A 22,247-nucleotide genomic window follows, 5' to 3' on the forward strand; every position below is an offset into this window, starting at 1 on the left:
GTGTCCAGAACTCTACTACTATTTGTAACAGCAGTCAGCAAAGATCACGATAAAAATATAGTATGAAACCTTTTCTGATATTCTTTTACACCAAACACAGGTTATGGTCCAGACTTATGTCAATGTGGAGAGGAGCTGGTAAAGCCTCCTGTGATCCAGGCTCAATGAACAGGTCTACCAGAAGGAGATTTTATTTTCTAAAAGTTTTTGGACCTGAATCGAGAGAAATTTAAGATTTTTTTTGTTTGAAGTAGAACAGAGTTTCGAGCGCAGTGGATTGATTTCATGTCTATTGCTAGAGCTAGCTTAAGTTGCATGTGGCAGCTTTAATATAAAACCGGGTGTCATGAAAACTTGAAGCATTAATATTGCTAGTGCTTGACACTGTTCCCTCTGACCAAAAATCAGCTGAATAACATATAAAAGATTTGCACCTGCACAAACTGTTAAACTCCTGTGATGATGCTGTAATAGGGTTCTCTCGTAGGAAATTGTGTAGCCAAGGTACCGGGATGTTATGCATTGTGCCTCATAAATAGATGATGGCCTAAACAATAGCCACACTAAAAATATATGGCATTAATGGCGCGAAACAGCACATCTGCTCTTTCTCCACGCAGGCCACGCAAGTTTTTACTTCATAAAAGTTGATGTTGCTGTTTTACGATGAGGTTGGACATCATTCAAGACAATGTGGCCCGCCTCTGCTATTAAGCTCTACTATAAAATAAAAACCTGCCATGCAAGTTAGTAGACTATTAAGTATTTGCTAATTTATAAATTTTATACTAAAGTACGTATTGATTGATTTTTGCATTTTTTATCTGTAAAAGACAAAAAAGAGTAAACATGGAGATCACTTCCTCCCCAAATTCCCAAGACAGTTCCCACAAAAAATAGTAAAAACTTCATCTGTGTGTGTATGTGTGTGTGAGCGTGCCTGTGTTTGTGTGTGTGTGTGTGTGTGTGCAGGACTCACAGTTTTCCTGGTGACATTCAGCTTCGGGGCAGTACCAGTCTCATTCCTATTGGATTGTGAATGTTAAACAGGGACCAGGGCCTTCGTGGGTATGCGTGTTTCAATTGTTTACCATGACTTTTAATGAGTTCACGTGGCAGGTTTCATTTTCTTTAATGCATAAGTGGTTAGTGTTGCATCTCCTGGCCTACCTGAATAACGTTTAAGTGGAGCCGTTTCAGTTCACCTCTCTCTCTCTCTCTCTCTCTCTCTCTTTGTCTCTCCTTCTCTCACACACTCTTTCTCTCTCTCTCTCTCTCTCTCTCTCTCCTCCGGAGCTTATCTCGGTGCGCATCGTCAGCATCAGTTTGAAGTCAAATCTGTCAGCTGCTGCCTTGCCCGGTTCCTTTTTCCGTCTCTTTCACTCTGTGTTGGTGATCCCGTCTCGTTTAAGAGGTAGAGTCCCGGATTAATGAGCTAAATGTGTGTAATTATTGATGTACTTTTTGGGTGGGAGCAGAGAGTGGGGTGCGGTGGGGGTGGGGGTGACCTCGATTACAGCCCAGGATGTGAGCGTCTATAGGCTGACGTGCTTTCTCTCTTTACCTTTTCTCTGTGCAGTTCAGTCGGGACTGTGGGAGCGCGTCTGATCGCTGTCTTCAACTTGGGCTGAAGAAAGAAGGGGAAACTCCTCGGGATTCTCCGTACATCGAGCTCTCATCCGGATATTCTGGTGAGCACACTTTGGCCACAATTGCTGCTCGGTTGTAATCTTTTGCCTTTTTTTCCTTCCTCCGGCTGTCATTCGAAAGCTCTCTTTCTGATTTGTTGTACTGATTTGAAACGGGCGTGTCCAAATAACCCGGGCACTTTAGTCTTCTTTTAAATTAACAACTTAAAGAGGCATGTCATGACTTGTTTCCTCATGCCAGAAGCTGAGAGGGAGCGTGGTAGCGCAGCTCCACCGCGGCTCTCTTTTAAATTTGTACCCCATGGCTGCGAAGTTCTGCTTATTATGCATGGAAATTAAAGGTGCCCATTTGTGACAATTATCAGTCAGTATTCCCATCACGGAGGGCGAAGAGAGTAAAACACAGGCAGCCAGGGTGCAGGAGTGGGGAGAAAGAAACATTTGTGGGATCCCTCAGGGAAGTACTGCTTCCCACCTTTCATGAGAGGGATTTTATTAGGCTTTTATTTCTGAAAATGATGACATTGTCTGATGTTCTACTAAAGCTTCTGCTTAATATTCTATTATTGTCAGTGTCATTAGTCCCTATTATAAAGATAGTGACATCCTACAGTACTGCTGGCTGTGCTGTAGGCAGAAATCTATGGGGCCATTTGCTGCTTTTATTGTCCTGTTTATCAATTAAGCTTGTCTATAATGGAGATATCACACTTCCTCCAACATAAAACATTACTCTCCCACACACCATCCGCTAGCATCTCACCTCCCACATAGCCACACTTGCTGTCCACAGCCGATTATCTGGTTATGTGCCACCATTTGCACTAATAGAGAGTCCCTACTTAATGTAATAACAACTTGATCTGTCGACCCATGCACAACAGCGGGCCGCTTAAAGGCTCATAATCGGTGTCATCAAGGGCAGATTGAGAGACCGGAAAGACACAGAGGGCATGATAAAGTGCCTGTGGAGGTTGTGTTATTGTCCACGTACAGTTTAGTGGTGTTTTTCCTGATACATGTACCCACAAGTGTTTCTTGGTGTGTGTGTGTGTGTGCTGGCTTTGCTCAGTTATGTGTATGCAAAGAAAGAATAAGTGAGCAAAAAGAGACAGAAAGAGAAAGAGAGAGAGAGAGATTATGCTAACTCAAAGTATTGGAGGGAAAGGAAAACCCATGTAAGCAGTTTTTCTTTGAGCTTCTATATTTTTATATTTAGCTGTCAGGGCCTTCACTGATACACACTGGGCTCCTCTGGATTTGACATGCTTGTCGCCAGCATGAGGTTTATGTGGAAGAAGGCTACCGCTTATTTTAGCTTAGCTATACGACTGCAAGACAAACAAGAGGATTGACCGAGTAAAGCCACAGACTTAAGCACAAATGAAGCCAGCTTCAGATGACACGAGAAATTTGAGGCTCCACTGTGTTATGTCTCTGCTCAATTCTTGAAAACCTGAAGTGAGAATGCAGAAGGAAATGATATTTTTCCCACAGTGGGTGAGCTGTGGATATTTAATAATCAGACCTGATTTCATGTTTCTAGCTACATTTAAGGTCAGCGTAATATACCAATGGAAATTCATTTCTTTTGGAGAGCATCCCCTGTCATCGCTCCTCAATTTACCTCCTGCGCTCTCTTCAGATGAGTTTCGGTCTGGGATTCACACATGTTTCTGCTGAGATTGTGAACTTCACTGTAGACATTGCCAGGCAATCATGCAACAAACCGATCATTTAGCCTTAGCGACCCCCATCAGTTTTTGTCAGGTGAAAATGAGATGATGTATTCTCATGACGAGCTGACACAGTATAGCTGATGGCAGTCAAGATGATGATGAAGGTGATGATAGTGTTGTTCTAGCTTTTCTTATAGCTTTAATACTGTTCGGCTGATTATCCCTGCAGAAACTAGATCCTTTCTTAAAGTAGGTGGGTAGGTGCATTACATCATGATGATAATAGTGTTACAGAGCTGCAGTCAGTAGTAGGGAGCTGCCTCTTACACTGGAACAAGATAAAAAAGGACTTGATTTCCCAGAATGCTCTTCACTCTAAGAGCTATGTGACTTGTATTTGAGCAGAGGCAAATACCGAGTTAAAGTCCTCTTGCAAAATGCAGACAAGTTGAGAAGCTTTTGACAGCATAAAAGAATGGATCTACTTGCGTGTGGTGTTGTTGTAAGGATGGTGGGCTGGCAGTATCATTGCAGTCTTAAGAACATGACAGTCCGTGCAAAATTGTTGCAGCATACAAAGCCGGTCCTGATTTTTCCATGTGACAGATTTTGTGTGTGTGTGTGTGTGTGTGTGTTTTCTTTCCTCGGGTTGTTGTTTGTTCTCTCAGACGCACACTTAATAAGTCACTCATAACAGTCAAATGTATATGCATACACACAATACAGTATCTAATTTTTAACATGGCCAAATATGAAAAACACAGAATTCAACCCATTCTCAAAGACACCAAGATGCACAGTGATGCTGTCACACTTGCCCACACACTTAGGTAAAACCCTATTGTTTCTTCCACGTATCCACCTGTTCTGTCATACTGTACATGGCCTTGGGCTTAAAAATACACACAGACTCACAGTTTTAGCAGGGACAGCCCTGGTGTGCTGGCGGCAAACCAAAGAGCTGATGATAACGAGGTTGAAGTTAGTTAGGATTTTAGCTGCGCCTCAACCTCCTAACACCCTTTCTAAATCTGATTCATCCCAAAATGAGATATTTTTCCAAGAGAGGGAGATGAAAACACACTCTCTCACCCTCTGTCTTTCTCTTTCCCTCCCTTTTTCCCCTGCCAAATACAGTTGAGCTACCCCCCCTCTATTACTCTCATACTCTCACACACTGTTTCACACCCCGTTCCTCCCTCCCGTTCTCTCACATCTCTCTCTTCTCTCCTCCCCTGGCACCACGATGTGTTTCTCTTTAATTGAGATGCATTTCAATGTGGTGCAAATTAGCTCTCTACAGCTCCAGTCTAAACTTGCAACCTGTGTGTCTCTCTGTGTGTGTGTGTGTGTGTATGATATACATATATGTGTGCATGTGTAATCTATACCTATGTGTGTACATGTGTGCCTTTATTTGTGTCTGTGTTTGTGTGTGTGTGTGTGTGTGTGTGTGTGAGTGAAAAGAATTCCCACATTTGAAAGTGAAGGCGCTACCTTCCTGTTCTTATCTCCAACGCATCTTCTGATGCTTGTCTCCCACAAACTTACATTTTTAGTACAGCATTAATAACATTCACTGGTTTGGCCTTCTTTGGTATGTGTCTCTTGAGGAACTGACTTGCTCGCCCCCTTCCCCCTTTGGATTAGAATTCTGATCTGTGCCTCTGAGAGATGACAGTACATGGCAGCTCATTAGGGAGAGGGATGGAAATCAGGAGGGTCAGGGGGGTTTTAAAGACATGTTTCAGTTATGCAATGCTTGTCTCCTCAGCTGATATGATCTGGTACTGTTTCGCTGAAGGAAAAGGCAGGATGGTGATATCTGGAACAACTAGATAGCTAGACAACTCAAAGCATCAGAAAATAAATCAGAGGTGTTGAAGGTGATTAACAAGAGTGAAGAAACAATAATTAACAAAAATAACACTTCTGCCATGTTGGCTCAGTTTACTTGTTCTGACCTTTCTCCAACCTGCCATCTTGTTATTTTCTTTATTTTGTATTATTATTATTTTTTGTTAGATTTTAAAATGTTATAACTTTTTAGGCATGTGAAAGCTCTTCAAAAGAAAAAGTTAAGTATTATCTGGCTGAACAGCACCCTATAAGAGCAAGAGGATGGTGACCAGTGAATGGCCAAAAAGTGGTCTGGAGTTACATCTTAAATATAAAATTATCATAACATCTGAACAAACATTAAAATTATGTAGAAGATTAATATCCTGGAGCGGGTGATGTCTGGTGTATCCTTGTCTCTGTTCATAAGGTTCTTTGTGCCAACAGGGTATAAGTGTGAACATGGTCATTTTATTTCATGTGCATATTCATATGCACACAGACGCATACAGTATGTGCCTGTGAATGAGGGAGACGAGTTGTTAGGGAGAGTGATGCTGACAGTGGGATGACCTTGGGGCTCCCAGTCTTCCTCCTGTCGATGAAGGGAATGACTTAGTGCCTCCCTCCCCACCCTTGATGGCTCATTTATTATCATTAGGCACACAGTCAAAAGATGCTGCTCAGGCCCTCAAGACAGAGTGGTATGTTTGCGGGTATGTGTGCTTGTCTGTATGTTTGTGTTTCTGTATATGTGTGTGTGTGTGTGTGTAGCACTGGGAGTGAAAGACAACAGGACAGCGAAAGAAAATTAAGTCTTATGTCTTACTAGAAGTGCTGCATGTCTGGGCATATGTGTGTATCACTGTCTGTTTGATGCAGACACGTTGCCTGTCAGTCCACATCTGCCTGTGAGACAGGAAACTGTTCTGTATAAATAATGGTTTGTGCCATAATCATAACCTTACGTCACCTCAGCCAGCCAGTGAGCAACATCAGTGGTATATGGCTACACCAGGGCGGCCTCTGTGCTATCGTTTCTCAGGTTGATGGATGGAGACTTCTGCGGGCCAGTCAATACCCAATCTGAGCTTCACTGTCCTGATTTAAGATACAGCAGCACCCAGGTGACACACTCAGAAGCACGACACTTTAATCACTCTGAGCATCAACTCTACACTGCCAAGATTGGTGCGTGAGTTAGTGTGTGTGCGTGTCTGTGTGTGCGTGTGTTTGTATTAGTATCTCTCTCAGTCAGGCACTGCTGTAATCACACAGCGATTGACTAGTGCCTGCACTTTGACAGAGTTAACATTTTTTTACAATGTAAAGGGAATAACATTACGTTTATGAGGGAGGATTTATGCCACATGAAGCTTGAAATGTAATGTACTGTAAGAACACATATAGGAAGTGAGAAAAAAATGTGTGACTTTATGTTAGCCGTGTTGTAAAAAGAAATAAAGATTGCAAGAAGCCTCGTGTACACTAAAATTTAGCACAAAATACAAATTGTTGTTGCTACTCTATGAAGTGTGGCATCCTTTTCCTGAGTACATGGTGGTTTACTGGATTTACAATTTGATTGCCAGGGTTTTTTTTTGCTGCGCCCTGTCTGTGCCCTATATGATTTATTTCAGCTCTGGTGAAACTCACTTTAAAGTCACAATTAAAATGTTACTTATGCTCAGTTGTCAAGAGCAGATGTTAGAAGGAAATATGTAAAATACTTTGACACTGAATATTTTTGAGATAATTTCAGTAGGAACATTGTCAGTGAACAGTTTGAGTTCATTGTAAACGTGTCTCTACTGTATTAATGTTGCGTAAAAACTAATAACTCTTTCTCCTATTTTCTCCTGCAAACGTTCTTTTAATTACTATTCCTTTGAATAAACAGTGTTGCACATGTTTGTGGCAAACATGTTATACACCCATGGATTGTGCAAGGATGGAAAAGTGAGAATATTAGAAGTGAAAAGGTGGACAACCTAAATTTAGCACCTTAATGTGTACAAGCTCCCTGCAGTTGCAGTTTATGAGTGCATGGTGCAGGAGAGAACGCTTCAGTACATGTGGTAATCAGGGGAAGATTGTGCTTGTATGAGTGAGCGGCTGAATATCACTACTTTATCAGAGTAATATGTTTGCAATGGTTCAAATTGTTCCCCCTTGACATGTCATCGTTCGTATACATACACAACACAGATTTACTTAAATACACAGATGCACACACATCTCCAGCCCCTCCAGTTTGACTGTTAGTCTAATTTATGAGGTGCCGTTAATTTGGCCTAAACGCTCGTTGCGAGACCTCACTCCTCTTTCATCCTTCCATCTCTGCATCCCTCATTCTCTTCCTCCCTCTCATCAGTCACTCGGCAGAGTAAATCAGAGGGGTGGTATTGCACAGCAGGCAATACATAGACTGGACACCTTGACTAATATATGGCTGTCCTTCTCTCTCCCTCCCTCTTTTCCTGTCTATCTAGCTCTTCCCATCCCTCCCTCTCTCCATCTTTCTTGCCCACTGTCTAAATCAAATTTGGCTCCTCTCCTCTCCTTTGTTCCTCTTTTAGATTTGCCTCTTCCCCATTTCTGTCTACACTTCTTACGCCTCCCCTGTGCTTGTTTCCTGTGCACTTTCCCTGTGCTCTTTTCCTTTTCCTCCACCCACTGTATCCACACTTCCTCCTCACGTCCTCTACCTTTCTTCCTCTACCCTCTGCTCTCTTTCTTTACTCCCTTACCTTGCCTTGCTCCTCCTTGCCACCTCCGTCATTCTCCTGTTCTCATGTTAGGTGTAAATTTAGAACAGAAGGCATGAGGGGATGCTTTGTGTGTGTGTGTGTGTGTGTGTGTGTGTGCATGAGAGAAAGAGAAACTCTAGATGAAAGCTTCTCCGAGTCCCCATACAGCACTCAGATGGGGCTGATTAAAAACCTAAAGCCTTGATTTTCATCCTCATTTAAGATTCACATAAAATCTCATGTGCACAAGGATATATGTACACACACACATGCATGCACATGCATTCACACATTAACACACATATACACACAGAAAAATTTCCCCCCTCATTATCTTCCTCTTATTTCTCTTTTGTTCCTTATTCCTGTCTGTTTTCTCTCTCTCACTGAATGTCTGAAGGTGATTCTTGCTGATACATTTGAAGCGAATAGAAACAAAGTCAAGTATCTGAGACTCCCTCATCACTTTACTTCACACTGTTCTCTCCAATTCCATACATGGCACACACTTGGGAGTAACCCAGTGCTGTACTCACAGTACTGGATTGCCCACTACCATCATACATCACTGTCCATCTTCCCAGCTCTCTCTCTCTGTTGTCTCTTTCCCATTTCTACCCCCCCCACCCCCCCAACTCTCAATCGTTCTGGTTTTCATGTCTATTTATTTGCCATTTTTACCTTCTCGTTTGTCATCTGTCACAGAGTTTCTCTCTCTCACTCACACACTAACACACACACACACACACACACATCTACTGGCTATGGCTTTGTCCTTTCGAATCTCTTTTCTTCAAATTCCCAGAGCACTTAGAACTTAGCTTTTCCTCAATAAATGTAATGACATCTTCCCTCCTGTTCTCTGCCACATGTCCCTCCACCTTCACTATCCCATGGTAACAATTAATATGTATTTAATTACTATGTCATTGACCAATGTTCGTGGAATGGTTACACTTTGGTTAAGTTTAGGCCTGAAACACACAATAAAGGTGCAAATAGTTTGAGATAAACTTTGTACTTTTTTTACTGTTTACTTATTAAGAACATTGTAGGATACTGTACATTTCTAATCTATTCCAGCAGAATGGACTAAAAGCAAGTATAAAATAGTGCCCAACTATCCACCCTATCAGTAATTTGTAGTATAATTAAAACTGTATAACCGTTCCATTTGGTAAGGTTTTTGGTGATCTTGACATGCAGGTTGTTACAAAGAGTTTGAGCAATGATGGAGAAAGTTGTCTAACATCCTTTAAGTTTAACTCTTGAGGAAAAATTCTATGTACTGGAAGTATGTCTGAAAAGCAAATGTTGAATGACATGACTGCATGAATTAAAAAAACACAAATAGATAAAAATGGTAGAATGCACAAATACACGGATTGACACATGAGAGCAACACGTGTCTTCTGTCCTCTCATCACGGTTCAACCTGTTCAACTTAAACAACAACAAAATTCGGTCACAGACATGGAACTGGCAAATCAACTATGAATCAGCTGCATTTTCTTGTGTGAATCTATTATATAGCTGTATCCCTGTGAGATCTCTGGGAGCCAGGCCAAGTGTCTCTGGCTGTGCCATCTCCATTCGCTGTGTGTCTGTTCAGTCAGCCCAACAGAAGACAGATAGAACCACCAGTCTGCTCACCCCTCTAGTCGCAGCAATGTAATCAGACCTCAGCAGCCATAAACCACCAGCTATGGACACTCTGCCCAGCCCGCTGTCACAAACACACTAACACCTACACACAGAAATACAAACCCGAGTGCACAGCTACAGACAAATTAATTCAACTCACAAGGACAGATTTGTGCACACAAGCCTAGACACAATCTGTAAACACACAAATATGAAATTGACACAAATGTATGCTGCTACATTGGCACATACATGCATACATATCTGTAGATGTTGACACATATGTGAACACACGTACAGTAGCATGAAGCAATGTGTCGAGTGCTGAGTGGTGGTCCTCTAGAAGTTAAAGGTTTTTTTACACAAAGCATAGTCCAACATGCCCCGTTCTGGCGGGCAGGAAGGATGTCTTCTGGCCCAGGGGGCATACTGCTCTTCCTGTCACTGGTTTGTGTGAGTGTGCGTGCGTGCGTGTGTGTGTGACTGAGCGCTGTATGTGAGCATGAATGGACTACTGACTATGTGTGTGTGTGTTAAGTCTTGTGTCTTAATCTTCCATCACTCTTTTAGCAACTCCATCAGTGTCTGTTTCCCCTTCACCACCGCCTGCCTCTCAGGCCATTTTGTGTCTGTTTGCCTTTTTGTTATCTTGTATCTTTTGTTCTCCTCTTCAACAAACTAACACTACGTCTTCCTCTCCCATCGCCCTGTCTTTCTTCACTCTCTCTCTCTTGTGCTGTAGCTTTGTGGTGTAAAGGATGGTGGATGACTGTGCTTTAGGAGATTTACTGCTGGATCCTGTCTCTGTCAGGTGTCGAGACGAAAGGAAAGCGATGAAGGGGGAGAGAGGGTGAAGCAGATGGAAGATAGAGCAGTGCACAGGGAGATGAAGAAGGGATAGAGGGGATGGAAAGCGAATCTGAGAACGAGACCATAGAAAGGGACGAGAAAGAGAAGATTATGTGGGAGAACACAGAATAAAAAGAATTTGTAGAATGAGTGTAGAATAGAAAGCAAGGCTGCAGCATGTTTTTTAAACAGACAGCGAATATAGTTTAACACAGTGGCTCTGTACTCACATAAACCCTAAATGAGTCCTCTTTGTCCTTTACGTTTCCTCCATACTCTGTTTCTCACTGTAACATTAACATACACACACAAACACCATCATGGATACGAACTAATTGTCAGTTTCCGGAGTAACTTGCTCTTTCACTGACCAGAAACCAATTTGTGCTTCTTGTTTAATGCAAAGATTTGCTGATGTCTGATTCTTATTTAAAACCAACTCTCCCAATGGTAAAGCTCGGCGAGCCTTCAGAGGGGTTGAAATCGCAGCTGAAAGGCCACTGTGGTTGTGTTTAACCCACTAATAGACCATTCATAAACTTTAATGACCCCCATGAGGAAACACACACACACACACACACCTACAACAATCTAACTGGCTCAGTGTAAAGCAGAACATAAATTCACAGATGCACACAAATTACACTTCTCTTACTATGCTCGAGCATGTATTGCATTTTTTACATAATTCTGACATCACTACTACATAATGGGCTTTGTTTGAAATGAAATATGGTGGAAAAATGTGATACTGTATCCAGTCACTATACAGCAGATGGGAGTTCCAAAATCTTACTACTGTGGCCACACTATGGTCTAGTGAATAATATTTTTTATAGATTTGCTTTAATCAAACACAAATTCCACACTATTTTAATGAGACATACTGTTACCACACTGTTGGCTGTGGTGTTATCAAGGAAATGCTCATAAAAGTGCAACTGCTCCTCATCCTGCAAGGCCAAAAATAGCCCTGCATCAAAACAACACAAGGGGCTGCTTTGGTGTGGGCGTGTAGCTACAGGTACTGTACTGGTGAGGAGATGAGATACAAACCAGGAAGTGCAGATTGAAGCCTTATAATATAAGACACTTAACAACAGTTTATGCTCCTGTGAGGAAGGACTTTACAACTCTGGAAAGTTAGAACATCAGCAATAATTTACTCCTCCGTCTAGACGCTTATGAGGTAAACAGTAAGATTAACACATTGCTATACTGCACAAGGATATAGATTCACAGAGAAACACACAGAACTGAGTCATCAGTCTGTAAGAAACATACTCATGATTTAAGTGTTTGGGTTCGTAGTAAGAGTATTTGTCTTTCCAACCTGACTTTAGTATTGAAATACAGCCTTGTGATCACACTAGGATGCATTTATTGTCAGGCTCATACACACCATGACTGGTGGTTAGGTTCACACTATGTTAGTCTGTTAGTGACAGCAATGCTGGCAGCAATGTCTGCACAATCTGGACACCTCATGTCATTAAAACATGGCTCATCTACAGAATGCTCCTGCTTATAATGAACACTGTTTTCCCAGAGAGACTACGAGAATGGCAAATAACACATTTTGGCTCACATTCAGACTTAAGTTAAGAATGTGCAATGACGAAATGAGAGTCAAAGTGTGCAAATTAGTACTCAGATCTCAAATTTATGTTTGGACAAATGCCAAGAGAGTCAGAGTTAACAATCACTGTTTAACTTTCCCTGAAAGAATATGTCACTTGTCTAGCTTAATACCTGAGTACTTTTCTGTTAATAGCAAGTCTGCAATGTATTAAGTTAAGTACTGCTGTTTCAGTGACTGGTCAAATCACTATGCTAGATTTCATTCGATTATGTCGCTATTTATATTGGTTAAGAATATATTTCTTTAGAATGTTTGTAATGAAAATCGACCATCAATCTATCTCTATTTGACGTCCAAATAAGTATTGTGTTTTGGTCTCAATACAATAATTGTGATCGCTGAACCAAGTGGTGCAGTCAATATATTTGACTACGCTTTAAAACACAATATTACATCGTAAAGATATAGTCCAGCACATCTTTAAAGATGGGAACAACTTGTATAGCTTCACTGGCAACCTTTTGCATACATATTTGCATCTTGACATTCTGCAATTAATTTGACCCCAATAATTGACAGTTTATTATTTTATTCCATTACACTTGTCTGTCCATACTTCAGAAAAAGAACACATGTTTTGAAAGTAAACTAAAAATGATACATTTGTCACCCGAAGGGCAGCAAAAAAAAAAAGCACTCACAAACTTATATTTACATGTGGATAAGCTGACCACACACACCGTAAACATGTGAGCATGCATGAATGACCACATTATTTGCTGTGGAGAAAAGGGAGAGAAAGAGAGAGACAGAGAGAGAGAGAAGAAGTAGAAATGGACTGAGGCCCCCATCTGTCAGAGAAAAAGGACAGGGTAGGAGATAGACAGCAAAAGAGAGAGAGAGAGAGAATGAAGGGGGGGGGGCATTGGGGGGGTACTGACAAACTGCAAACAGCATGTGGATGTACAGACACAGGCTGTGAGACAGACAAAAAAGGGGGAGGGCGAGGGGGCACTGAGACAGAGAGGAAGCAGGGACAGGAAGAGGGAATCATAGGCAGCAGCCTGAGAGAGTGACAGAGTGCAGTCCTGAGAGGGAGAGTGTGTGGGTGAATGTGAGAGCAGTGCTAGCTAACTCGTCTGTCAATCCGAATCTGTGATTGACACCTCGGGGTCCAGCGCTCCTCTCTTAGCCCACTGGTTCTTCCTGTCAGGATGTAGGGCACAGGGTCACACACACACACACACACACACACACACACACACACACACACACAAAGAGAAGATTGAATACCTTCGGTAAGCTGTGTGATACACACACACACCCTCACATGACGTAAATATGGCGTAAATGTACATGCTCATATGTGCAAGTGTGTCTCTTTGTGTCTGTATACTCACACACACTAATGGCAGACACACACCCACGTGCAGGCGGGGTCTTGCAGAGGTGAAGTCTCCTGTGGCATCCACTCTTGCTGACTAGACCTTAACCTTTGACTTATGACCTTTGACCTTTCCACTGTCAGCAGTACATCTTTCAACTGGACATATTTTTCACATCACACTGTCTGTCTGTGGGGAGGTGTATGTGTGCGTGTGTGTGTGTGCATGTGTGTGTTTATTGGGTTTTCATTTATTCACATTGTATTGTTTATGCTTATGCTTCAACCTGTTTGAAATTTATCATTTAGGTTCTCGTTCTTTCCTGTGTGCCTCCTCTCTTCTCTAGCTCACATTCTTCTCTTTTTCTACATGAGAAATGGCATAAAACCTTTTGTTTTAGCATAGTTGATTAAGATGTAGTTACTGTACACACAGGTGTTTAAATACCATACAACACACCAGTGTCCTTTGATAAAGGAATGATAAAACTATGTCGTCTACATTACCGTGTGGCAGTCACGCTGTGCGTTTACGTGTATTTGTTTTTTGTTAATTTGCAAACTCAACTACAAGTTTAGTTTTTTCAGACCAACTGTATCTGTGTTCTTCAGTAGATTGAGTTTGGTGATTCATCTCGTAACCTAAATACAGTATTTCAGTCTCATAACTGCAGAAAGTCATTAAAGTGAGGAGAAGCAACCTTTCTCCATTAAGTGGTCGTCTTTAAATTACTGTATAATCCACAATTGGTATTTTGGCATAAACATTTATTCTGAAACTGCTGTTCATTGTTATGAGAATTCTCCGTGTCCTTGCAGATATGCACAAGGTAACAGGCTTTAGTGTTGTTTTATTTATTTTTTTGTTCTCCTTGTTGTATACGTCTTTCTTACAGTATGGAAGTCAACTGGAATCTTAATTTATGCGTGCATTTAATTAAAAACATACATTGTAAGACCAAACCAAAGGTCAAATCTATGCATATTTAATCAGAGATGGAGTATTTGCATAACACAGTGTAGTGCTATAAATAAATACATTTATAGCAGTAAAATTAGGTATTTCAATTTCAATCCCCATATAACTGTTCATGTTGTTTTCTCTTTAAACCTGATATTGGTCAATTTTTATAGCAAACATTGACTTTCTCAAAAACTAACAGTTTTGAAATCACATATATTACACTTTTTTGAATCAGTGTGGCTTAACACCTGCATTGGCACTGGTGTGAAGACGAGCGATCTGTTCACTCAGCATTGGTCAGCGGAAGGAGATGAGATGCACCGATTGTTCCTACATTCTGTGCTCTATCCGTGCAGCTTCCATGTCTCTTTAAAAAGTATCACATTCAGATTTACACGCACACTAATGAGAGGAGGTGTCCATCCGGCACTTTGTGTATGTGTCTTTAACTGTTGCAGCGGTAGGGGTTTGTGACTAATGGGGTCATTATTGATGCTGAGTCAGGATTACCGCTGATTGCGATGGTTGGATACCGACCTAACGAGTGTACAAATAAACACATGCACTCTCTCTCTCTCTCTCTCTCTCTCTCTCTCTCTCTCTCACTCTCTCTCTCTTTGTGACTTTCTGTTACTCACACACAGACACTCACCGAACACACACACATTTTTTCATGCTCTCATAGGTGCACTTATGCACATAAACCTCCCACCTCAGCAACTTACTTAGACATCCCTCTCTCAACTACACTAGACCTCTTGCTCTTGCACAGACACAGATGCACACACCGTGAGCTTTGTATAACCAGACAGATTGCAAGTGTACAAACGATCCCTACACGTACACATACACACCTAAATGTACACACTTACGTCCATACATTAGTGTACAATACAGAATTACTGTCCCAGACACAAACCAGTGTTTGGTTCAAAACAGCTGTGAGAAAAATATTCTCCATTAAGTGCGCCACAGCAAATATTCAGAAGTGATACTTAACCTTGGGCAGTAAACGCTTGTTAGAATGAAAATGTTCGTCTGAGACATCTTGTACAGTAGGTGAAAATACATGAGCTATGAAAATGTGACTGAATGAAATAAAACAGGATGAAGTTACAGCATAGCATATTGTATTCTCAGCTTTTTTGCTCTAGAGATGAGCAATGTGGTTGAAAGCAATATCACATTACTCTAACAGTAATGCAATTATTGTTTGTAGTATAACTGAGTTTCAACATGTTTAGCATTGCATTAAGCACACCTGTTCAAAGGGATATTCATTTTTATATATGAAAGCCTGTTTACTAGTCATGTAATGTTCAGCCCATTACAAATGTTGTATAAGTGCTTTATAAGTCAGAGGAGATGATTCTGAGAAATTTGTGCTTTCAACACTATGAATAGGTCAGTTTTCATTTGTCAGTCTCTTGTTAGATTGCTACATTTTTTAGTTTATTATTTTATTCATTTTTATATGAATTATTTAAAAAGTAATGGTATTTTATGTATAGCTTTATGCATTTATTTATTTTTTGTTTGCCCCATGAATAAAAACAAACACATTCCCAACATTTATAACTAAACGTAACTAAACATTTGGCTATGTGTCAGTGTACATATGTGGTTGCATCTGACGTGTCTGGTGTTGTGAAGTCCCTCCATAGGGGTTGCCCTCTCTTGACTCTCACTAAATTGTATCTTCTCGAACCTTGTTGAATATACGCAGGTTTGGTTCATTGATTTATTGCTAAAGATTGAAGCAATGTGTAAATGTTCAGTGTATGTGTGTGCGTCTGATGTGTTTCCATGGTTGGATTGGGCTTCCAGGGGTCATGCTATTTAGCACATGAATTACACTCTCAGAACTGTTTATTCTCAATAATATCTCAGCAGGACAGCCTCAGGTTTTAATCAAAGCACAAGTGGTGTTTGTGTGTGTGTGATGTGACAGTGTTCTCTCTTCCTGAAAGCCACTGTAGTTTCAAAATCAAGTCTTTTATGAAGTTCTGCTGCTGTGGGCAAACCATTAACATTTCATGTCACCCTGCTTTACTCTATCTTACTCCTATGGGTATGAGGCAGAAAATCCCCCTGGAATAATCCCTGCTACAGTCTGCAAAAGCAGACCGAAGTGCCCATACTTTGTTTATTGAAACCTGTGTGTGTGTGTGTGTGTGTGTGACAAATTTAACAAACAATATAAAGTTGACAAACTAGTGACCCAGAGCTCAACCTGCAGTGTTTGAAATGTTCATTTTGACAAACACATTTGCATAATGCCTATGAAAGAGCAGTTTTTTGTTTTGTAAATCGTAGGGGAGATTTTTACTCTTAAGTTTCATCACTTTGCCAGACTTTATAGTCTTTTTCTCTTGTTATGTCCTCACTCTCTTAACATTCACCACTCACTTGTCAGCTCTGAAGTGCAGCTTGCCTTAAGTATAAGGATTCAGTGTGTAAGCTCATCTCATTATCCCCGTTTGTGCGTGGATGCGTGAGTGTGTGCATTTGCCTGTGTATGTGCTCTTCATGTAGGAGTGTATAACTGACTGTGAGAGTGTGAGTGAGTGATGGGTGTTTAAGCCCCCCTCTCTTGCACTCTGTTTGAAATAAAGCGACAGATAATCGCAGGGCTCTGGCGAAGCGAGCTCATCTGAGCGCCAATCGATACGGGTGCCATAGCTTCAAAGCAACCCTTCAAAGTGGAGAAATAGCCATATGCTCTACGTGCTGTGTGTATGTGTGCGTGAGTGTAAGTGTGTGTGCATGACAGACACGGAGAGGGTGGGATAGTCTGAGTAAATGTGTGGTGAAAAAGAAAGAGAGAGATCGCGAGAGAACAAATTGGGGAGGGGGCAGAGTCAGTGAGTCTACAGATGAAAACTGTTTTCATTTCATAGCAAACATTATCATATCACAGTTGACATGTGAAGTGCTTGTGATGCAACTGATGTCGCTATTTAAATTGGACAAAATCATTGTTTCGTTAGCTGGTAATCTCCTGATATTATGTCTCTGTCATCTTTTATTCAGCAAACCGGCAGCAGCTGTGGCCTTTGTTGAGAAAATGGGCTGGGAGGAGACACATACTTGTAGACACACTCACTGACAAAGAGTTTAAAGACCTGGAGATATTGTGTGTGTATGTGTGTGTGTTATGTGTGCGGCATGAGTGAAGCAGAGAATAGGTTTTATACAATGTACCGAGAGACAGTAGGAATTGAATGTGTGCAGGAAAGAAGAGTGTGAGAGAATGACAGAGTGAGAAAGACGGAAGGGGGTGTACAGAGATGTATTTTAGTGAGAGCGAGATGGGGAGAGAGATCCCCAAACCATGCTGTGTTTAGCAGTGCCATCTCACCTTTCTCAAAGTGAAAATGAGAATGTATTTTTGACTTGACTGTGTAAAAAAAAAACTTTGGTGCGTGAGTCTGAGTGTGAGAGAATTTGTTTCTGTGTGCGCCAACATGTGTAATCTTAAATCTAGTGTTTGTGTGTGTGCGAGTGCACACGCGTGCGTGTGCATGTGTTGTGAGTGTGAAGATACTAATGTGTGTGTGTCAGCATGTCTAATTAGCTGAGACAAGCAGGTGTAAACTAGTAATTAATGACACAACTGACTGACTTTATTATCTCCACATGAGCGTCTCATGCTGGCAGTACAAACACACATACATACACACACACACGTAAACATGCTTTACATTTGGAAATTCATATTAAAATCATATTCTGTATGTGTGTGTGTGTGTCAGAGAGAGTCTTTACTACACAAAAAAAGTAGAGTAAGTGGACACAATCATCACACGTCGCCGTACGGCCACTCAAACACTCATTTAGTTTGCAAATGGACTCATTACTAATGAATCACAAGCTGCTTTAGAGCAGGCTGAGCACACAGTAATGGTTTGGCCATCCTCCAGAATCCAGACACTACCACACTCACACACTCACACTTTCACACACAAACACACACACACACACAAACACACTGACAGAGATTGAGAGCGAGTGTCCAAAAGCCCCAATTACCTTCACATCCAATGTAAGAGAACAAGCTAGAAAGCTAATTACAAGTCCCACACATGTAGATGGAAAACATTCAAGCACACACACACAGGCAGATTATATGTCACCAGAAATAGCATTTTTTTGTGTTTTTTTTCACTGTGATTGTTAGTGGTTACAACAAGCTCATTATGGGGAATATGCTTGTGTCATTGTATTATTATGAAAATCCTGATTATAACCTATGAGTCGATCTTTATTAAATCATCAATAATAGTGTATAATTTAGTGAATCCAGTTTTAGGCAGATTGATTTACAAATCAGTATTTTGCCAGGCTTGAATGAGATCAAATTATATTAGATGCCTCCAAATGCACAATGTTGTCATTCAGTAAGTGGAATAAATATGTTTTTTTATTTATCGTTTAAGAACTATCAATCTTGTCTCATGATGATTTACCGAGGCATAAATATTGCTGATGCTTTGTCTGTCTCTCTGGTGTGCGAGCGAGTGAGATGGCAGTGATTGGACAGAGTAATTGGACCTAATGAATATGTCAACAGCCTGTTTCTTTCTCTCTTCATTAAACACAACTTGGGTAGATTTACTGTGCTTACCCAACTTAAAGACTCCATCAGCAGGCGACTTTTTACTGACACACACAAACAATCTGCACACGCACACATACACATACAGCTTAGCTCAGTAGATCAATGGCCCCTTGGCCAATGTCTCCTTAGGGAGGGTAATCTATCTGCTCCTCACTAATGAAACACTCTGATCCATCCGCATAAGTGTAAGTGTATGTGTGTGTGTGAGTTTGTATGTGCGTGTGTGCGTGTGTAGGGATATGATGACATGTTGTTTGTTGTTAATTATACATTCTAGGGTTGTGTATGAACATTTATAATTGCTCTACCTTCATTCAACGTGCATTGTTAAACAACATAGTTTTACTTTTTTTCACCTGTCAAGTTGTTGTGTGACAGGTAAAAAAAACTGTCTTGTTTTGACAGTGTTCGCTCTCTTTGGTGCCCAAAACAAAAGTCAGAATTGAGTTGAGTTTGGTTGAGGTTTTCATTTAAACTTTCAATTCAGGCAAAAGGAGCTATTACCTACACATCCTCACATCGACAAAGGAAGATTTATACCCACAAAATGAATTTGCAAGAGATATTCCATAACACCCTTGTGAACAGTGATTTCTACATTTGTCTTTGTGCTTCATTGGTTAAACCAATCGGTTTATAGCAACTTTGTGTATCACTAATGTACCACCGTGACCCTTATGAGCTTCTACTTACAATTCAATGACTCTTAAATTCAACTCACAGGTTAACTAAATGGTCCCTGGATTCTATTTTGGTGACCTTTTCACAAGGAAAAATTGCTCGTCAAGTGAGCTCAACCTTAATATGACAGTGTGTCAAGATACATTTTTTTTTTTTATAATACAAAGAAACGTTTTTATAGCCCTAGTTCATCTGCCACATGTATGGCAGCCAGGAGAGTGCAGCTGTATGAACTATAGTAGGTCAGTGGTTGGCAAGAGAAGACAAACACCCAACAAACCAGCACATTTACTCATTTCCTCTTTGACTCTATACCGTAGGTAATGAAGTTCGGAACTGGGAGGGCAAGAGAAGAATAATTGTTGTACATATTCCTAAGATTTTGCAAATCCAAAAAAGCTATTTCTATGGTATTATTTGTTTCTTTAAACTCTGTAAGTTGTCTCCTAAACAGCCACTCACAGGCATATTTAGGAGCAGCCTCTCTATGCTTGTCAAATGATATTCAGAGCAGCATAAAAGGTTTCATATTCTTAGTCAAAGTTGTCAAAAGCCACCTGGACTCAGAACTTTATAAAGGTTAATATCATTCATGTTTTTTGTTTTGTTTCATTTCAAGTCGGATAAATCAGTAACATAGGATGTGTTTAGTGAATCTGTTTGTGATTTCACATCATTCAGAAAATATTCTTTGGAAAGTATAAATGTGCAAAAGAGAAACTTTTTGAAATTATACTGTAGGAATTTGAATATGTGGAACAGTTTGTGGAATGAGACATCCCTTAAAAGGATGATTTTTAGGGACTTAAAGGCTTCTCTAGTGCAGATAACTACATGGCTGAAGACAGGAGGAATAAGACATTGCAGACAAATGCACAACAAGCCTGCTTGTGAAATGTAATCTGGTCTAGCACTTTTTGGAAATCTCTCCAGTTCTATCTCACACATTCTCCTATGAAGTGTCTTGAAAAGTTGTTCTGCATCTGCAAGGAATAGAAATCTAATTTCAGTCTTTTTGCTCTCCTTCCCTCTTGTTCCTCCCTCTCTCCCCTATCTCCCCCATTTTACACCCCTTCTCTTTGCAGTTTGGCGTGCTGAAGTGCTTCTTAAGGTAAGAGAGAGTCTCATTGCGTGTTTTCCTTCTCCGCTACTTTCTTCATCTGATTTTCAACCCATAAAACACAGCATGCCATCACCACTTGGCACAGTGTGTGTATCACGAAACAATCTGCGTCCTCAAATTTTATTTGGCTCAGGATCCTGCTTACTGAAACACAATAACATTGTGTTAAGATAACAAAGAGACACTCTGGGTAGCACTCCCACTGCAAAGTCATGATCAGAAATGTACAGAACTGAATCAGCAGCACCCTCTCTGGGATACTTTTTATTGGTATTATATGGCATATGTGATGCATTTCATCCTTTCTTTGTGAATACATAATTTTAATCAATAAGACGTAGCATAAAAAGCAACTATGCGTGAAACACACACGATAAGAATGTACAGTAAACCCTCTTTAACATTGCGCAACTGAACCTGCCCGTCAGAAGCTGTTACTCATAACAGGGTCTTCCTGTAAAAAAACAAACAAACAAACAAACAAAGAACAACAAAAAAAAACAACACAAAAATGCCCTTTAAAGGCAATGCCACTATTATTGTTTATTTATGGGTTACAGTTTTCAGCTTTTCTATATCTCAACTTTATTACTTTCAGGCTTGCATGCTCTGTAATAAAATCAGCAGACTCACAATACTTTCGAAAGAAAATTAAATGTGCTACAATGCCATACAACTGGGCCTGACCTTGGTTGACTGCAGTGTGAAATGTGAGCATAGGGAAACCCTGTGGTGTGTTGCAGTGCTTTGGTTTATTTTATTTTTTTATCTTTTATAAATCTGTCTATCTTTTGGATGTCCTCAGCTTAGTAATTTCACTTTGTCCAACTTGGTGGAAAAAATGGATGTTCCTAAATTGTATCTTTCTTTATTAATTGATTCTTTACATAGTTGTAATTTGACAAAGAAACACCAAATGTCATATTTCACAGGTGACAGGTGGTATTTTACTGTGAAAATAAATTGAAAAAATACCCATTATATATGAAGACCCAAACTTGGTAAAAGATGGTAAAAAGTTTTGTGAAAAGCCAAAAATATTACTGAATGCATTAATGAAAATATGGTCAGTTAAATAATTAAAATGATGTGTTAAATAAAAGAAAAAGAGTTAAACTTTTGTTTTAGCCACTTATTAGTTGGTTTATTTATTTTTGGGTAATAATGGGGAAAAAATATATAAAAAAACTATTTTATTTTCTCTGTTTAATATCTCCACTTTAATTAATTAATTTTTAGGGGTCTAATTTCTTTAATAAATTCTGTCAGTTTGAGGGTAATAAATATTATTACATTTAATGGAAGTTTCATATAATGTGCCTAATTACACCATATTAGACTGAGCCACACACTCTAATTTTGTTGCATTTGCAAAAATAGAACAACTATCATTACCTTGGGAACACATCATTTCTGACACAACTTCATACAACTACATACTGAATCAGCCTGAATTAGTAAAAAAAGGTGGTCACAGTGCCC

At 40.2% G+C, this 22,247-nt stretch overlaps 1 protein-coding gene across 27 annotated transcripts in view; it reads left to right on the top strand.

The window, feature by feature from the left end:
- Positions 1–1,282: 1,282 nt before the first annotated feature.
- ptprdb (protein tyrosine phosphatase receptor type Db) overlaps positions 1,283–22,247 on the top strand; it is a 131,392-nt gene continuing 110,427 nt past the window's right edge. For all 27 annotated transcript variants that reach the window (XM_067497222.1, XM_067497229.1, XM_067497232.1 and 24 more), the window contains exons 1-3: positions 1,283–1,414; positions 1,580–1,691; positions 20,728–20,753. The gene's annotated coding sequence lies outside the window, so the exon portion shown is untranslated. The remainder of the gene's footprint in view (positions 1,415–1,579; positions 1,692–20,727; positions 20,754–22,247) is intronic.

Source organism: Channa argus, chromosome 3 (genome assembly GCF_033026475.1).
Source record: "Channa argus isolate prfri chromosome 3, Channa argus male v1.0, whole genome shotgun sequence".
NCBI classification, from domain to species: domain Eukaryota; kingdom Metazoa; phylum Chordata; class Actinopteri; order Anabantiformes; family Channidae; genus Channa; species Channa argus.